The sequence below is a fragment of the Phacochoerus africanus genome, chromosome 4 (assembly GCF_016906955.1).
Source record: "Phacochoerus africanus isolate WHEZ1 chromosome 4, ROS_Pafr_v1, whole genome shotgun sequence".
Classification (NCBI taxonomy): Eukaryota; Metazoa; Chordata; class Mammalia; order Artiodactyla; family Suidae; genus Phacochoerus; species Phacochoerus africanus.
In genome coordinates, this window is record NC_062547.1 from 48,148,236 (window position 1) to 48,165,819 (window position 17,584).

Genomic DNA, 17,584 nt, shown 5'->3' on the forward strand with positions numbered 1-17,584 from the left:
TTGCCTCTTCCCTTTGCAATTTGGATACTTCTTCTTGTCTGATTGCTGTGGCTAAGACTTCCAGTACTATGTTGAATAGAAGAGGTGAGAGTGGACATATTTGTCTTGTTCAAGATTTTAGTAGGAAGGCAGTTTTTTACCATTGAGTAATGTATTTCTGTGGGTTTGTCATAGAAAGCTTTTATTATGTTGAGATATGTTTCTACTACACCCACTTTGGTAAGAGTTTTTATCATGAATGATAAAATTTGAATGGAATTTGAATTTTGTCAAATGCTTTTTCTGCATCTATTGAGATGATCATGTTGTTTTTGTCTTTTCTTTTATTGATGTAGTGTATCACATTGATTGATTTGTGTATGTTGAATCATCCTTGTGAACTTGAGATGAATCCCAGTTGGTCGTGGTGTATGATATATTTTATGTGTTGTTGGATTTGGTTTGCTAATATTTTGTTGAGAATTTTTGCATCTATATTCATCAAAGATATTGGCCTGTAATTTTTTTTTTTTTGGTGATGTCTTTGTCTAGTTTTGGTATTGGTGTGATGGTGGATTCATGGAATGTTTTTGGGAGTGTTCCCTCCTCTTCAGTTTTTTTGGAATAATTTGAGAAGGGTTGGTATAATCAGTGTATTCTGTGTATGTTTGGTAGAATTCACCTCTGAAGCCATCTGGGCCTGGACTCTGTAGAGAGTTTTTGTTTGTTTGTTTGTTTGTTTTTTCTGTACACATTGCATGTGGAAGTTCCCAGTACAGTCAAACCTGTGCCATAGTAGTGACCCAAGCCACTGCAGTGACAATACTGGATCTTTAACCTACTCCACCACAAGGAGTAGGGAGTTTTAAATTAGAGATTCTATTTCACTTCTAGTGATCAATCTGTCAAATTACCTATTTCTTCCTGATTAAGTTTTGGTTGGCTGTATGTTTCTATAAACCTGTCCATTTTTTTCTAGGTCAAATTTGTAGGCATATAATTATTCATAATATTCCCTTATAATTTTTCATATTTCTGTGATGTTGGTTGTTATGTCTATTTATTTCTTATTTTGTTTATTTGCATTCTCTCTCTTTTCTTCTTGGTGAGCCTGGATAGTTTGGCAATCTTGTTTACCCTTTTGAAAAACCACCTCTTGGTTTTATTGATTTTTCTATTGTTTTTTAATCTCTATTTATTTCCTCTCTGATCTTTATTTCCTTCCTTCTGCTGACTTTAGGTTTTGTTTGTTCTTCTTTTTTCTAATTATTTTAGGTGGTAGGTTAGATTGTTTAATTGAGATTTTTCTTGTTTCTTGAGGAAGGTGTGTATCACTATGAACTTCCTTCTGAGAACTGCTTTTGCAGCATCCCATAGATTTTGAATGGTTGTATTTTCACGGTCATTTGTCTCAAGGTATTTTTAAATTTCCTCTTTGATTTTGTCATTGACCTAGTGGTTTTTTAGTTTCATGTTTAGTGTGTCCATGTAATCATTTTTTTCTCCTTTCTTTTTTCGTAGTTGATTTCTAGTTTTATGTCATGGTGGTCAGGAAAGATGCTTGGGATAAACTCTATACTCTTAAATTTGTTGAGGCTTGTTTGGTGCCCTAATCTGAGGTCAATCCTAGAGAGTGTTATATGTGCACTTGAGAAGAATGTGTATTCTGTTCTTTTGGATGTAACCTGAAAATATCAACAAAGTCTAACTGTTCTATTGTGTCATTTAGGATCTCTGTTGCCTTATTGATTTTTTTTTTTTTTGGTCTAAAAGATCTGTCCAGTGATGTGAGTGGGATGTTAAATCTACTGTTGTGTTTCCATCAATTTCTCCCTTTGATTCTGTTAGTATTTATTTTATGTATTTGAGTGCTTCTGTAGTATGTGCATATATGTTGATGAGTATAAAATCCTCTTCTTATATTGATCCTTTTGTCATTATATAGTGTCCTTTTAAATCTTTCTTTATAGTCTGTTTTGTGTGATACATGTATTGCAACCCCTGTTTTCTTGTCATTTCCATTTGCATGAAATACATTTTCCCATCTTCTTACTTTGAGTCTGTGTGTATCCTTTGCTCTAAAGTGGGTCTCTAGAAGGCAGCATGTTATAGGCTCTTGTTTGTTTGTTTGTTTGTTTTCTATTTTTTGGCCACCCCATGGCATATGGAGTTCCTGGGCCATGGATCAGATCTGAGCCACAGTTGCAACCTATACTACAACTGCAGCAATACCAGATGTTTAACCCATGGTGCCAGGCTAGGGATCAAACACATGTTCCTGTGCTCAAGAGATGCCACCAATCCCTTTGCATCATAGTGGGAACTCCTGTAGGCTCTTTTTTTTAAAATCCAATCTGCCACTGTTTTTTTTTTTAATTTGAGCATTTAGTCCGTTGGCATTTAAGGTAATTATCAATAGATATGTATTTATTGCCATTTTAAACTTTATTTTTCCATTGGTTTTATATTTATTCTTTGTCCCTTTCTTTTTCTTTTTGTTTTCCTTTTGTGGTTTGATGATTTTCTCTTGTATTACACTTATGTTTTCTTATTTTTGATTTTGTGAATTTATTTTGTGTTTTTGATTTTGTGGTTACCCTGTTTTTCAAGTATTTTAACCCCTTCCTATGTCTACTTGCCTTAGACAGGTAGTCATATAATTTCAAACACATTCTAGGAAAAAAAAAAAAGCTACATTTTCTTACACTCCTCCTTCACATTTTATGATTTCGATGTCCTGTTTTACATCTTCATTTTCATCATTTTGCTGTTGATTGTGCTTATCACTTTTACAGAAGTTTTTTTTTTTTTAATATATGTACTGGTTTGTATAAGTGATTTACTTTCCACTTATGACTTTTTTCTTTCCTATAGATTCATACTTGTTTTCTATTTTGAGAGGACCTTTCAATATTTACTTTAGTATAGTTTAGTATTGCTATATTCTTTTAATTTTTACTTGTCTGAGAAATTCTTTATCTGTGCTTCTATTCTAAATATAATTTTGCTGGGTAGAGTATCCTAGGTTGAGGTTTTTTCCTTTTAGAACTTTGAATTTATCTTTTTTCCTGGAGGTGGTGTAGGCAGTGTCATGCTGCCTGAGAGCACACACAGAGAACAGGCTGTAATGGCAGGACCCACCCCTCCCACACCCACCCTCAATCAGTGGTTCCTGGCCTCCAAGGTGGCCCAGGCTTCCTCTGTGTCCACCCTCAAATATGGTTGCCCTAGACTCCAATCCCTTCAGGCTCTTTCCAAGTAGCTGACCCCAGTTATGCCCCCAAATCTGATCTCCAAAGCCCAGGCTTTAGCACCCAGCTTCCACCTATAGCAGAGGACAGGTATCTCAGGCTGGGAAGTGCAGGGCAGTGGCACTGACTGTGCAGGTCTGTCTCCAGTGTGGCTGCTGCAGACCAGTTGCTTCATTCTCTACTGAGGCTCTAAAGCTCCCCCTCTGTCCCATCCCATCTCCTCACTTGTGGGGGGACTTCTCTGACTGTAGGAAATTTTCTCCTTTCTCAGCTCCCTACCAGGGGCTCAGGTCCTATTCCAATTCCTTTCTTGCTTTCTTTGCTTTTTTGTCCTATCCAGTTACATGGAGATTTTCTTGCTCTATCAGAAGTTTGAGGTCTTTTGCTAGAGTTCAGTAGATTTTCTGTATGAATTGTTCCACATGTAGATGTATTTGTGGGAGGATGTGAGCTTCATGTCCTACATTCCACAATCTTGATCATTTTCTTGGCTTGCATTTTTGCTCACTCAATGTTGTGTTTTGATAGGGAATATTTAAGCTTCAATTTAGTATACTTTCTTTCTGAGTGATTGTAATTGATACTGTGTTTTTAATTTCATTTTCCACTTGTTCATTTCTAGTGTCTAGAAATAAAATTGATTTTTGTGTTTTCATCTTGTTTTCTGTCGCCTTGTTCCTGGATCACTTATTCATTTAGGAGTTTTTTTTGTTTGTTTTTGTTATTTGTTTTAGATTCCTTGGAATTTTCTACATAGATAATATGTCATCTGGAAATAGGGACAGTTTTATTTCTTCCTTTCCAATTTGTGTGCCTTTTATTTTCTTGTATTGCCTTATTGTGTTGGCTAGGCCTTCCAGTACTTTGTTGAACAAGGGTGGTAAGAATAGATACTCTTGTCTTGTTCTTGAGTTTAGGGGGAAAGCATTCAGTCTTTCAAAGTTAAATATGACAGGTTTTCATAGATGCTTTTTGTCAACAATCAGAAAAGTCCCCTTTATTCCTAGTTTGTTCAGTGTTTTTATTACAAACAGGAAACAGATTTTGTCAAACATTTGTTTTTGCACCAGTTGATGTCATCATGTGTTTTTTCTTCTTTGGCTTGTTGATATGGTGGTTAGATACATTGATTATTTTGTTTTTTTTAAAATATTGACTCCGTTTACACATGTTTTAAATTCCTCTCAGAAGTGTTATAGTTCCCAACACAGAGATCGTACACAACTATTATTAGATTTATTCTTGTGAATTTGATGTTTTTATTTGTAAGTGTTATTACTTCTTTAATTTATTTTCTAAATGTGTTATTGGTATGTAGAAATAATTTTTTTATGTTTTTGATTTTTATATCCAGCAATTTGTTAAATTTCATTAATAATTATAATAGTTTTTATGTAAATGCTTTTTTATTTCCTATATATTCAATCATGTTTCTATAAGTACAATTTTAGTTTTTTTCTTCTTTTCTACTATTTATTTTTATTTGTTTTTCTTGGTTTATTGCATTTTCTAGGATCTCCAGTGTAAAACTGAATAAAGGTGATGCTAGTGGACATTCTTGATTTACTTCTGAAATCAGTGGGAAAGCATTAAATATTTCACCTATGAGTAGAATTTCAAAACAGATGTTTGTGGAGTCCCCCACATATTCAAAAATCAGAATGACTTAAAAAAAAAAATCCTTTAGCCCATAAAAGTTGTTAATATCAGCTATCGTAAACTCAGAGGCCAATTAAAAATAATAACCAATAATGATCAAGTAAAATAATTTACTGTTGTTTATGACTGAGAATGTAGCACATGTTTGTAGTTTTTAAAGTGTTTTAAATCAAAGTAAAGTTTATATAGAGAAAAATGCATATGTCATATATAATTAAATGAATTTTAATATACTCATATATCCAGTACCCTAATCAAGATTTAAAACATTTTTTTTCTTTTTTCTTTTGGTTACACTTGCAGCATGTACAAGTTCCTGGGGTAGGGGTCACGTCAGAGCTGCAACTGCTGGCCTGTGCCACAGTCACAGCAATGCCAGATCCAAGCCGCATCTGAAACCTACATCACAGCTTGCAGCAACACAAGATCCTTAACCCACTGAGCGAGAACAGGGATCAAACCTGCTTCCTCATGGATACTATGTCAGGTTCTTAATCCACTGAGTTGCAATAGGAACTGCAAGATTTAAAACATTTTTAAAATCCCCCCAAATTTTATCTTGCCCCCCTTTGGTCACTACATACAGCATATAGACAATCATTGTTATGATTTCTGTCATGGTTTTAGTTTTGTCTGTTCTCACATTTCACTTACATGAAATTTTAGAGCACATCTTTTGTATTTGACTTACTTGCTCAGCAAAGTATTTTCATTCTACCATAAATGCCATAAATTTGTATTTATTCTTCTATTTGATGAACATTTAAGCTGTTTATAGTTTGAGGGTGTTATAAATAAAACTTCTGTAAATATTTTCATTCAAGTCCTTTTGTGAACCCAAATTTTAGTTTCTGTTGGGATAATACCTAGGACAGGAACTGCTGGGTAATGGATTAAGTCTATGTTTAACTTTGTAAGAAACTTCAAAACCATTTATCATACTGGTAGTGCTGTTTTCCATTACCACTAGTAATATATGAGTTCCAAATGTTCTGTATCCTCCACAACATTTGATGCTAGCCTTTTAAAATTTTGCTTTTTCTTCCTCCTCCTTTTCTTCTCTCCTTCTCCTTCTTTTTGAAATAACCTCTTTATCAGGTTAAGGAGGTTCTCTTTTATTCCTAATCTGCTAAGATTGTGTCATTTATAGGTGTTTACTTTTATCAAATCCTTTTTCTGCATTTATTGAGAAACATAATTCTCATTATTTTTGTTAGTGTAGTGAATTATTTGGTTGCTATTTTAACAAATTCAGTGAAGCACAACTTACTTAAAATCATCAGTTTTAAATGTACAGTTTGATGAGTTTTAGGAAATGTACACTGCTATGCAACCACTATAACAAACTCTCACCCCAAATGTTTCCATTTTCCCCCTTGCAGTTCATTCCTAGTCTTATTTCTGACTCTAGGCAACCTCTAAAATGCTTTCTGTCTGTGTAATTTTGTTATTTCTAGAAATTCTATAAAAATGAAGTCATAAAATATGTGGCTTTTTGTGTCCTTTCCCACATGGCAAAGAACTGAGGCCTACTGCCAACAACCATGTAAGTAAGCCATCTTCAAAGCAGATTATCTGGTCTCCATCAAACCTCCAGATGACTGTAGCCTCAGCTGATAGCTTGACTTCAACTTCATGAGAAACCCTGAGAACCATCTGAGCAACTCTCAAATCCATACTATGAGGTAATAAATATTTTTTGTTCAGCCATTAAGTCCTGAGGTAATTCACAATGCAGCAATTGATAACTAATATACTTGCATTCCTGAAATGGGCCCAGTTAGTCTTGATTATCCTTTTTACATACCCCTATATTCAATTTGCTATTATTTTACACAGAATTATTATTTAGTTTCATGAATGGTAGTGGGCTATACTTTTCCTATCTTGTCCTCTTCTGGTTTTGGTATCAAAATTATGCTGACCCATAAAATGAGTTGGAAGGTTCTCTCATATTTTTATGACCTTAAAGAATTTTTTGGGGAGTTCCTGTCGTGGCACAGGGGTTAACAAATCTGACTAGGAACCATGAGGTTGCGGGTTCAATCCCTGGCCTTGCTCAGTGGGTCAAGGATCTGGCATTGATTGCTGTGAGCTGTGGTGTAGGTCACAGACTTGGCTTGGATCTGGTGTTGCTGTGGCTCTGGCGTCGGCCAAGCAGCTACAGCTCCAATTCGACCCCTAGCCTGGGAACCTCCATATGCCACGGGAGCGGCCCTCGAAAAGGCAAAAAGACAAACAAACAAACAAAAAAGAATTTTTTGGAAAAACTGGTAATATTTTGTTATGCATTTAGAAGAATTCAAGAGTGAAAACATTTTAACCTGGGATTTTCTCTGGAAAAAATTTAAAAATTACAAATGGAATTTCTTTTATACATATGGAACTAATCAAACAATTTGTTCTTATTTCAATTTTGTTAACTTATGTTTGTGCAAAATTTATCTGTTTTATAGCTATCAAATTTTTGCTGTAAAGTCATTCCTAATTTCCTCTTATCTTTAGGTAATAGTATCTATAGAATTCTTGAAATTCATAATTTTGTCTCTCTTTTTTCCATCACTCTTTCTTTGGATTTCTTGATTTTAATAATCTTTTCAAAGAAACTTAGACTTTTACAAAATAATTCTCTATTATATGTTGGCTTTCCATTTTATTAATCTCTGCTTTTTATTGCCTATTTTCTATATTATTTAGGTTGATTTCATATTCTTTTTCTAGTTTCCAAAATTAGAAGCTTTCATAATTTATTTTCAAACTCTCTCTCTTTTTGTAATACATATGTTTAACATTTAAAATTTCTCTCTAAGCACTGCTTTAGCTGTTTCCTACAAGGTTTTATATGTAGTATATTTTTGGCTATTATTCAATTTAAAATATTTCCTAACATTCGTTGTGATCTCTTTCTGATCCATGGGCTATTAAAAAGTGAGTGCTTAACTTCCAACTCTCTAGAGATTTTCTGATGATCTTTTGTAAAATTCATGTTTAGTTTAACTCTATTCAGTGAATATATTTTATATTCTTAGTATTCAAAGCGTGGTTCACGAGCTTAATAACATCAGTATCATTTGGGGTCTTGTTGAAAATTCAGAATCTACATTTTGTCAAGATCATGGTTGATATTTATGCTGACTAAAGTTTAAGAGGTACTTACATATTATTTCAGTCCTTTGAAATATGCTGAGGCTTGCTTTATAACTCAACTTATAGTCTATTTTGGTGTTCCACCTGCATTTGAAAATTGTGCACATTGTGCAGTGGCTCAGTGTTCTGTCATATAAATATTGTCCGTATGGTTAATTATACATTTCAAAGCTTTTATTTTCTTACTGAGTCTTTGTCTCCTTATTCTATTAGTTCTTGAAAGAGGCCTGTTAAAATTTCCAAGTATATTTGCGGATTTGTGTATTTCTTCTTTCACTTCTATTAACTTTTGCTTTGTATATTTTCAAATATGCTCTTAGGTGCATACATTTTTAGAGATTTTTCATCTTCCTATTTACCTTTTCATCACATGAAATTTTCTCTTTAAACTTTAGTAATATATTTTCCTTAGATTTCAGATATATTTCCTTACCTCCTGAAGATTTTACATATTTTTGTCGTAAGTGGTTCATGATTTAGGCCCCATTGCTTTACTTCATATCCATGGACATTTCACCTCTTGAAGATAATATCAGTACCTCCTCCCCTGGATTATATATATGGATTATTGGGCCTCGCTGGCCCATATGAAAGGGTAGATTCGGGAATGGATATGCATCTTCTTCACTTTAAGTACTTACAGGAAGTTACTTAGAACCGTTTGGTCTTTTTAGTTCAACATCAGATGGACCTTTCTCCCATTTATTCCGAATGATTTTTCTTAGCCACCCAGAAAGTTTCATGTCAAATGTTCTTTCCCTGTTGTCCCAAAGGTTGCATTTTTCAATTGTAGAAAAAAAAAAAGTTTTTTGTAAGATAGAAGAAGTCCTTTCAGTATTAGCTATAAGTGCTACCTACCCCTAGGGGACATGGTGCTGTTTGTCCTAAGCATTGTAATTAACTTTTAGAACTCTGTCCAAAGAGCTCCTTTATAACACTGGCCATCTCAGTCACAGATGAGAAGTAGATTTTACCTTGTAACTAACCAATCCTATGTTTAGATTCCTGAGTGTCCTTATGCGTCTTTTGTGGTATGATATATAAAGGCAACAAGTATTCCCCTGACCATTAGAGCATATCACTATACCATATATGTGTTAGGGAGTGGTCTGTACTAGAAGAGGAGTGGAGGTCAGGTGCAGCACTGCCTCTCACCAATGCTATGACCATGAGTGCCATGACCTTGAGTGCCATGACCCTGAGAGCATTGGTGTTCTGCCTGTAAAATAGAGATAATGATGGTTCCTACCTTCTGGGATGCTGGAGATGAGACCGGTAAGGGTGGCACAGGCCTGGCACAGAGAAAGTGTTCAATAAAAGGCAGCTGTGATTCAAAAATATAAATGCTTTCTTTGACTTAGTACTTGCATCTTAGGTCTTTTTCCTTCTTTTTCTCTCAATCTATCTTAACGTTATATTTTTGTGTTTGTTTTTGTTTAAAGATATTATAATTGGCCTTTTAAAAAATATCAGCTTTTTTAGTGTCTTTTTAAAACTCAATGAATTTTATTATATTTATAGTTGTATAATTATCACCACAACCTAATTTTACATTTCCATCCCAAACCCCCACCCTCCACAATCTTTCTCCTTTGGTAACCATAAGTTTTTCGAAGTCTGTGAGACAGTTTCTGTTCTGCAAATTAGTTCATTGTATGCTTTTTTAAGATTCCACATACAGGTGATAGTATATGATGTTTGTGTTTCACTGTCTAATTTCACTTAGCATGATAATTTCTAGGTCCATCCATGTTGCTGCAAGTGCTATTATTTCTTTCCTTTTAATATTTTGTGTATATGTACCACCTCTTCTTTATCCAGTCCTCTGTCAATGGACATTTAGGTTGCTTCCATGTCTTGGCTATTGTATATAGTACTGCAATAAACATTGGGATACATGTATCTTTTGGAGTCACGGTTTTCTCTGGATAGATGCCGGGATTGCTGGATCATATGGTAATTCTATTTTCTAATTTTTTGAGAAATCTCCATTTTGTTTTCCAGAATGGTTGCACCAATTTACATTCCCACCAACAACGTAATAGGGTTCCCTTTTCTCCACACCCTCTCCAGCATTTATTATTTGTAGACTTGTTGATGATGGCCATTCTGGCTGCTATAAGGTGGCACCACATAACAGTTTGGACTTGCATTTCTCTAATAATTAGTGATGTTGAACGTCTTTTCATGTGTTTTTTGGCCATCTGTATGTCTTCTTTGGAGAATTGTCTGTTTAGACCTTCTGCCTATTTTTTGGTGGGGGGGGGTTGTTTTTTTGGCATTGAGCTTAAGGAAGTGTTTATAACTTTTGGAGATTAACCCTTGTCAGTCACTTCATTTCCAAATATTTTCTCTTTCTGTGGGTTTTCTTTTCATTTTGTTTAGGATTTCCTTTGCTGTGAAAAAACTTTTAAGTTTAGTTAGGTCCCATTTGTTTATTTTTATTTTTATTGTCATTACTATAGGATGTGGATCTGAGAAGATATTGCTGTGGTTTATGTCAGAGAGCATTCAGCCTATGTTTTCCGCTATGAGTTTTATAGTAAATGGTCTTATATTTAGGTCTTTAATCCATTTTGAATTTATTTTTGTGTATGGTGTTAGGGAGTGGTCTAATTTCATTCTTTTACATGTAGCTGTCCAATTTTCCCAGCACCACTTATTGAAGGGACTGTCTTTTCACCATTGTATATTTTTGCCTCCTTTGTTACAGATTAATAGACTGTAGGTGTATGAGTTTAATTCTGGGCTTCTAGCCTGTTCCACTGATCTGTATTTCTGTTTTTGTGCCAGCACCTTACTGTTTGGATGACTGTTGCTTTGTAGTATAGCCCAAAGTCAGGGAACCTGACTCCTCCAGCTCCATTTTTTCTTTCTCAGTATGGCTATCACTATCCTGGGTCTTTTGTGTTTCCATACAAATTAAAAATTTTTTTTGTTCCAGTTCTGTGAAGAATGCCATTCGTAATTTGATAGGGATTGCACTGAATCTGTATGTTGCTTTGGGTGGTACAGTCATTTTAACAATATTGATTCCTGCAATCTAAGAGCATGGTGTTTCTTTCCATCTGTTTGTGTAATCTTTGATTTCTTTCATCAGCATCTTACAGTTTTCAGAGTATAGGTCTTTTGTCTCTTCAGGTAGGTTTATTCTAGGGTTTATTTATTTATTTATTTATTTATTTATTTATTTATTTATTTATTTGATGCAGTGGTAAATGGGATTGTTTCCCTAATTTCTCTTTCTGATATTTCATTGTTAATATATAGAAACAGTCAATTTCTGTGTATTAGCTTTGTATCCTACAACTTTACCAAATTCATTAATGAGCTTTAACAGTTTTCTGGTAGCATCTTTAGGATTTTCTAGGTATAGTATCATGTCATCTTCAAATAGTGATGGTTTTACTTCTTCCTTTCCAATTTGGATTCCTTTTATTTCTTTTTCTTCTCTGATTGCCATGTCTAGGACTTCCAAAATTATGTTGAATAGTAGTGGTGAGAATGGACATTCTTGTCTTGTTTCTGATCTTAGTGGGAATTCTTTCAGCTTTTCACCAATTGAGAATGATGTTAGCTGTGGGTTTGTCATATATGGCCTTTATTGTGTTGAGGTAGGATCCCTCTCTGCCTACTTTCTGGAAGGCTTTTATCAGAAATGGGTGTCAGATTTTATCAAAAGCTTTTTCTGCATCTATTGAGAGGATCATATAGTTTTTATTCTTCAGTTTGTTAATGCGGTGTATCACACCGATTGATTTACATCCCTGGGATGAATACCACTGGATAACAATGTACAATCCTTTTAATATATTGCTGGATTTGTTTACTGAGTATTTTGTTCAGGACATTTGCATCTATGTTCATCAGTGATATTGGCCTATAATTTTCTTTCTTTGTGGTGTCTTTTTCTGGTTTTGGTATCAGGGTGATGGTGGCTTCATAGAATGTGTTTGGGAGTGTCCCTTCCTCTGCTATTTTTTGGAATAGTTTCAGAAGGATAGGTGTTATCTCTTCTCTAAATTTTTGATAGAATTCTCCTGTGAAGCCAACTGGTCCTGGACTTTTGTTTGTTGGAAGTTTTAAAATCACACTTTCAATTTCAGTACTTGTGATTGTTCTGTTCATCTTTTCTATTTCATCTTGGTTTAGTCTTGGAAGATTGTACTTTTCTAAGAATTTGTCCCTTTTCTTTGGGTTGTCCATTTTATTGGCATATAGTTGCTTGTAGTAGTCTTTCATGATCCTTTGTATTTTTGCAATGTCCATTGTAACTGCTCCTTTTTCATTTCTAAATTTGTTTTATTTTTTGTATTTTTAGGGCCACACCCATGGCATATGGAGGTTCCCAGGCTAGGGGTCCAATCGGAGATGTAGCTACTGGCCTACACCACAGCCATAGCAATGCTGGATCCTTAACCCACTGAGTGAGGCCAGGGATTGAACCCACGTCCTCATGGATGCTAGTTGGGTTCATTAACTGCTGAGCCATGATGGGAACTCCATTTCTAATTTTATCGATTTGAGCCCTTTTTTTCTTGTTGAGTCTGGCTAAGGGTTTATCAATTTTGTTGATCTTTTCAAAGAATCAGCTTTTAGTTTCATTGATCTTTTCTATGGTTTTCTTTGTTTCTATTTCATTGATTTCTGCTCTGATCATTATGATTTCTTTCCTTCTGCTAACTTTAGGTCTTGTCTGTTATTTTTTCTCAAATTGCTTTAGGTGTAAAGTTAGGTTGTTTATTTGAGATTTTTTTCTTGTTTCCTGAGGCAGATTTTATTGCTATAAACTTCCCTCTTAGAACTGTTTTTGCTGCATCCCATAGGTTTTGGATTGTTGGGTCTTCATTGTCATTTGCATCTAGGTGTTTTTAAAGTTTCCTTTCATCACTTTAAGTATATCGTGCCACTCCCTTCTGGCCTGCAGGGTTTCTACCATAAAATCAGCCAATGACCTTATTAGGTTTCTCTTGTATATTATTTGTTTCTTTTCCCTAGCTGCTTTCAGTGTTTTCTTTTGTATTTGATTTTGGTCAGTTTGATTAATATGTGCCTCGGGGTGTTCCTCCTTGTGTGTATTTTATATGGTACTTGTTGTGCTTCCTGGATTTTACTGAATGATTGCTTTCCCATGTTTGGGAAGTTTTCAGCTATTATCTCTTCAAATATTTTCTCTGGCCCTTTCTGTCTCTCCTCTCCTCTGGTACCCCTATAATACCTATATTGGTGTGTTTAATATTGTCCCAGAGTTCTCTTAGACTGTCTTTATTTCTTTTCAATCTTTTTTTTTTTCTGTTCTGCATCAGGGATTTCCACCAGTCTGTCTTCCACCTTGCTTATTTGTTCTTCTGCTTCCTGTGTTCTGCTGTTGGTTCCTTCTATTAATTTTTTTGACTTTTTAGGGCCACACCTGTGGTATATAGAGGTTCCCAGGCATAATTGGAGCCACAGCAGTGCCAGAGCTGAACTGCTTCTGCAACCTACACCACAGCTCATGGCAATGCTGGATCCTTTACCCACTGAATGAGGCCAGGGATCAAACCCACAACCTCATGTTCCCAGGGGGATTCATTTCTGCTGTGCCATCATGGGAACTCCTCTAGTGAATTTTTTATTTCAGTTATTGTGTTTTGCATCTCTGCTTGCTTAATCTTTACATCTTCTATTTCTTTGCTCAGTGTTTCTTATAATTTATCAAACTTTGCCTCCACTTTATTTCCAAGTTCTTAAATCACCTTTGCTATCATTATTCTAAAGTCTTTTTCATAGAGGTTGGTAATCTCCTGATCACTTAGCTGTTTTTTTTTTTTTTTTTCATGTTCCCTTATCTGAGTTGTAGTTCTCTGTCTTTTCATTTTGTGTGATTTTTGGTGTGGACTCCTTTTTACAGACAATAGTGTTGTAACCTCTCTTGCTTCTGATGTCTGCCCCCCTTGTGGCTGAAGTTGGTATGGGGCCTTGCTGCAGGCTCCTTGATGGGAGGGCGTAGTGCCTGCCCACTTGTAGGTGGAACTGATTCATATCCCTCTGGTGGGTGTGGTTTTGCCTCTGGGTGTGATTAGAGGCAGCTGTGTGCCTGAGGGGTCTTTAGGCAGCCTGTTACCACCTGTTTTTTTGTTTGCTGTGGGGCTTCTCAGCCCTGATTGGTGGGACCACATTTTTTAAAAATCGCCACCTCTAGAGGAGTTCATGCTGGTGATTGGTCCTGTGACCTTTGGCTCCAATGTCTTTCCCTCATAACGAGCCACAGTCACCCCCTGTTTTCCCAGAAGATCCTCCAAGAACCTCAGGCAGGTCTGACCCAGATTCCTGTGGTGTCTCTGCTTTGCCCTAGGACCCCATGCAGATGAAAGCCTGTGTGCTTCTTTCAAGAATGGACTCTCCATTTCCCCCAGTCCTGTGGAGCTCCTTTGCACAAGCACCACTGACCCTCAATGCCAAATGCTCTGGGGGCTCCTCTTCCCAATGCCATATCCTCAGGCCTGTGAACATGATATGGGGCTCAGAACTCTTACTCCAATGGATAATCCTCTGCAATATAGTTACTTCCAGTCTGTGGGCCACCTACCCATTGGGTATGGGATTGTTTATATCATGAGACTGCCCCTCCTGCCATCTTGATGTTGCCCCTTTTTCGTCCTCTGGAGTAGGATATCTTTTTTGATAGTTTCCAGTCTATTTTGTTGAAGATTGTTCAGCATTTGGTTGTAATTTTGTTGCTTTTATGAGAGAAGGTGAGCTCCATTCCTTCTGCTCCACCATCTCACTCCTATCTCCCAGTTTTTATCTTTTGATTGCTGTTTTCATCCATTTATATATAAAGCATATCCTTAGTAATTTAATTGAGTTTAATTCTACCATCCTTTTATTTATTTTCTATTTATTCATTCTATTTCTTTGTTCTTTTATTTTCCTTCCTTGCCCTTTTTTGGATTAGCAAAATTTTTTTTTAATTTTTGCTTTTTTTCCTCTCAGCTTTTTTTTTTTGTCCTTTTGCCTCTTCTAGGGCTGCACCTGCAGCATATGGAGGTTCCCAGGCTAGGGGTCTAATCAGAGCTGTAGCCACCGGCCTATGCCAGAGCCACAGCAACGCGGGATCCGAGCCATGTCTGTAACCTACACCACAGTTCATGGCAATGCTGGATCCTTAACCCACTGAGCAAGGGCAGGGACCGAACCCGCAACCTCATGGTTCCTAGTCGGATTCGTTAACCACTGCACCATGATGGGAACTCCCTCCTCTCAGCTTTTGAGTCATTTGTTCTTTTATTATTCATTTAGTGGTTGTCAGAGAACAATAAATGACAATATGTACCTTGTTTGCTAAAGTCTATCTTAAATTAAAACTTTTGCCACTTCTTGAACAATGCAAGAAATTTACAGTGTTCCCATTGTGGCTCAATGGGTTGAGAACCCAACTAGTATCCATGAGGATGCGGGTTTGATCTCTAGCCTCACTCCATAGGTTAAGGATTTGGTATTGCTGCGAGCTGTATTGTAAGCTGCAGACACAGCTCGGATCCCACATTCCTCTGGGTGTGGCATAAGCCAACAGGTGTATCTCTGATTAGATTCCAACCTGGGAACTTCCATATGCTGTGGGTGTGGCCCTAAATATATTTTTAAAATGACATCAACAGTGCAGGTACAAAAGTAATAGTAGTTACATGGACTACACCAAAATTGAAAACTGTGTATCAAAAAACACAATCAACAGTGTAATAGAAACCTAATGGGAAAAACATTTGCAAATCATGTATCTGATAACAGGGTATCTGATATCCAGAGTATTTAAAGAATTCCTAAAACTCACAATAACACAAAACGACCTGATTGAAAATGAACAAAGGACTTGGAATAGACATTTCTTGAATAGACATCGTCGAATAGAATTTGAAAGATTTATAAATGGCCAAACAACACGTGAAAAGATATTCAACATGGATATCATTAGGAGAATGCAATTAAAAACCACAATGAGTTACCATCTCACACCCATTAGGAAGGCTACTATTAAAAAAGCAGAAAATAACAAATGTTGATGAGAATGCAGAGATATTGGAACTCTTGTGCATTGTTGATGGAAATATAGACTTGTACAGCCACTGAGGAAAACAATATTATGGTTACTCTAAAAACTGAACATAGGATTACCATATAACCCAGCAGTTTTACTTCTGAGTATATATCCAGAAGAATTAAAAGCCAGGTCTAAAAGAGATATTTGTACACCCATATTCCTAGCTGTGTTATTCACAATAGCCAAAAGGTTAAAGCAACCCAAGTGTCCATCAGCAGATGAATAGAAAAACAAAATGTTTTATGTGCATACATTGGAATAATATTCAACGTTAAAAAGGAATTCTGACATATGCTAAAACATAAATAAACCTTAATGACATTATGCTGTGGGAAATAAGCCAGTTACAAAAAGACAAATACTGTATAATTCCATAGTACTTATATGAAGTACTTTAGTATAGTCAGATTTATAAAGACAGAAAGTAGAATGGTGATTGCCAGGGCCTGAGAGAGAGAGGAGTGGGAAGTGGAGACTTGTGTAATAAAGAGTTACAATTTTGGAGTTCCTGTTGTGGCTCAGTGGTTAACAAATCTGACTAGTATCCATGAGGACATGGGTTCAATCCCTGGCCTTGCTCAGTGGGTTAAGGATCCGGTGTTGCCATGAACTGTGGTGTAGGTTGCAGTCATGGCTCAGATCCCATGTTTCTGTGGCTGTGGTGTGGGCTGGCAGCTGTAGCTCCCATTAGACCTCTAGCCTGGGAACCTCCATAGCCTGTGAGTTTGGCCCTAAATGGACAAAAGACAAAAATATAAAAAGAGTTTCATTTTTGAGAGATGAAAGGGTTCTGGAGATTGATTGCACAAAGTGTAAATGTGTTTAACACTGTTGAACTTTACATTTAAATATGGCTAATGGGAGTTCCCGTCGTGGCGCAGTGGTTAACGAATCCAACTAGGAACCATGAGGTTGTGGGTTCGGTCACTGCCCTTGCTCAGTGGGTTAACGATCCGGCGTTGCCGTGAGCTGTGGTGTAGGTTGCAGACGTGGCTCGGATCCCGCGTTGCTGGGGCTCTGGCGTAGGCCGGTGACTACAGCTCCGATTCAACCCCTAGCCTGGGAACCTCCATATGCCGCGGGAGCGGCCCAAGAAATAGCAACAACAACAACAACAATAACAACAACAAAAAGACAAAACAAACAAACAAACAAACAAAAATAAATATGGCTAAGATGTTAAATTTTATGTTGAATCTATTTTACAATTAAAATAATAAAAATTTCAAATATTAAAAAGTATTATTTAATGTATTTGTTGCAACAAAGTTGAACTTTTCTTGGTAGAAGCTTTTTAGTATATATTAAATTGGAAGCCAATAACATGGTTTATAAATTCTATTAATGGTGTAAGTTAATTGATGATGTGAAATCATGCTTTCTTGTATAAATCCAAATTACACAATTTATTTTTTTTATAAACATCTGTATTCAGTTTTCCAATTATTTTTAGGACTTTGGAATCTAG

The 17,584-nt window shown here is 36.0% G+C and overlaps 1 long non-coding RNA gene across 2 annotated transcripts in view; it reads left to right on the forward strand.

Moving 5' to 3' along the window:
* Nucleotides 1-17,584, forward strand: part of LOC125125367 (uncharacterized) — a 95,936-nt gene that overhangs the window by 34,257 nt on the left and 44,095 nt on the right. The window contains exon 3 of one of the 2 annotated variants that reach the window (XR_007134411.1): nt 6,410-6,574. The exons of the other annotated variant lie outside the window; for it this stretch is intronic. This is a non-coding gene — a long non-coding RNA (uncharacterized LOC125125367). The remainder of the gene's footprint in view (nt 1-6,409; nt 6,575-17,584) is intronic. 2 annotated transcript variants of the gene reach the window in all.